The following is a 2,404-nucleotide window of genomic DNA, read 5'->3' on the forward strand; positions in this document are numbered from 1 at the left end:
AAGAAGATGGCCTCGAGATCTTCTCCTTTAGAAATGTTTTAGGAGTTCTATCAATGGGTAGATTCTTCACATGTTTTTATCATGTCATAATATCACTTACAGCAAATTTACTTGATGTGTATATATGTATACAGTTGTAAATATCAATAAATAAATTATTTAAAAGATTTAAAATATAAAAAATACATGGGCAATTAGCCAGCAGAAAATGTTTTTAAACAATATGACATCAATATTTAAGGTTGTCTCTTTGAAAATGGCCTGAGGGCCGAAACGTTGGAGTATTTCTGAAAATAAAAGTCTATGAAATGTAAAAAGGTAAATAAGAAACAATAAATGAAAACTGAAATAGTAACAGGATAAAGAGAAGACATTTAAAAGAAAGTACAAATTAATTTTCATCTGTTAATATATATTTCTTCTATTTATCAGTTACTATTCCCGTATTCTCTTATTAAATATTATATCTCTACGATCTTTTGACCATTAGATTTCTGTTTATCAAACGTATTTTACCGACCTGCAATTTAAAACAGTTTAGCCCGAATTATCTTCCTATAACTGTAAGTTATTTCTCTCAGATCTTATATTTCTTACATTCATCATTCCCTATTCACCATATATTTCTTCTTCTCGCTTGTTCTCTCTTTTTACAATATGGTTTTTACATACGTTCCATTATTAAATTAACTATTTTTTGTACTCATCTATATAACTAAAAGGTTTTTAATGTTACTCATCAATATAACATTCTTATCCACTATATCATTTATTTATTACTCACATTTCAATCTATTATTGTTTTTTACCATAGTGATCAATCAACTAGTTTATATTTTCATTTCAATGTTATGTATATTCCCAAATTTGTTAGTCTATTATTTTTTTTTTCTGTTATCTGTTTTTGTTTTTATATCCCTGATAAAGACCTGAAAATCAGGTCGAAACGTCGCCACATACAAATAATTTGTTTGTTAGTGTTTTTCTGGTTACAACATTCTCTCCCTCCCCCTCCCCCTCCCCTCCCACTCATTCCCTCGACCACCTCCTCTTATTCCCCGTTTCATTTATTGTTTATAACCTTTAATTCTTCTTACTTAATTTTTACATTTCATTGTATACTCTTGTAATTTTCCATTTACTTTTTTACTTATATGAAGTGTTTGTATCTTTTTTAGCCCTAACGAAGCCCTGCCCTGCAGCGTGGGGCGAAACGTCGGCTCAAATAAAAATAGTTATTAGTTATTGGAGTTTTTTTTGTTTTACCGAACCCGTACCATATTCCATTTATTAAAATAGTCGCAGCATCAGAACAATTAAACAACTAATAAATAAATTTAAAATATTTTTAAAAATATCACCTTCATTTTTTCTATAAGTGCATAAACACATTAATTTTAGTGGTGGTTCCACAATGTGGATTCCATCTTTAAATGGATTTAAAGTTAAGATTGTTTAATTTAGATAATTTTTAAAGATGTCTTTGAGGGCCGGTTGCACCTTCACGGGTTAAACTACGATTTAATATTTTATTAATTCTCGATTAAACTCAATAATTATCACCAGAAAAGTCAACCTATGAAGATAAACGTTATAAAATATTTTATTGCTCATTAAACTAGCTTTAATTTGAGTGTTAATAGACATCTGTACGCCGAATAGCTTTTGAGATATAGATTTCTCGAAATGAATTCACCAAACTACTCATTGTTCAGTACATTTTTTGTGAAATGTTGTAATTTAAAATCTATTGAACTATTGAAAGTAAATAGCTCATGTTTTAGGAAGTTGACACTACTTTAAATGATGTAGGTTGAAACAGCCGCCATTTTTTATTCCCCCTATCTATACTTGACAGACTCATCAATTTTGACTATTAATTAAACATTAAAGTTTTCATTAAAGTAATCAAAAATTGGGGTGAAATAACTCCCTTTTTTCTCCTCTTGGGCTCTTGTACTATTCGGGCCCTTCTCTTAGCTCTGATCAGAGGTTAACAAAACTGTAGACCAGAAACAGGTCGCTAAGTTACCGGAGTTTTATTAAACTCTTGGATATATCTATCTTATACAAATCTTAGTTTTTGTGGCGAATGGTGCAACCTACCCTGACTTTCAGAAAAGTACTACTACAAAAAATCGTTATATTTATATGTATATATAATTGACCGTAAAAATTTAAATATAAGAAGATGGTCAGGGTTACGGTAAAAAAAAAAAAGAACAAATAGTTTATAACTATTTTAATGTCTGACGTTTCGCCCCACATTGCAGGGCTTCATCAGGGCTAAAAAGATAAAAAAAAAACTGAGAATATTACAACAATAAGGTAATTTAAGCTAGGATAAATATTATGTAAAAATAAAGTGATAAGAAATTACATATAAATAAAAGGAAGGAAGACA

General features: G+C 29.3%; 1 protein-coding gene across 1 annotated transcript in view; it reads left to right on the forward strand.

The window, feature by feature from the left end:
- The window catches only part of LOC106688813 (uncharacterized), a gene marked incomplete in the record, with an annotated part of 23,219 nt that overhangs the window by 6,710 nt on the left and 14,105 nt on the right, over window positions 1-2,404 (forward strand).

Source organism: Halyomorpha halys, unplaced genomic scaffold, assembly GCF_000696795.3.
Source record: "Halyomorpha halys isolate HHAL.00 unplaced genomic scaffold, Hhal_1.1 Scaffold44.1, whole genome shotgun sequence".
NCBI classification, from domain to species: domain Eukaryota; kingdom Metazoa; phylum Arthropoda; class Insecta; order Hemiptera; family Pentatomidae; genus Halyomorpha; species Halyomorpha halys.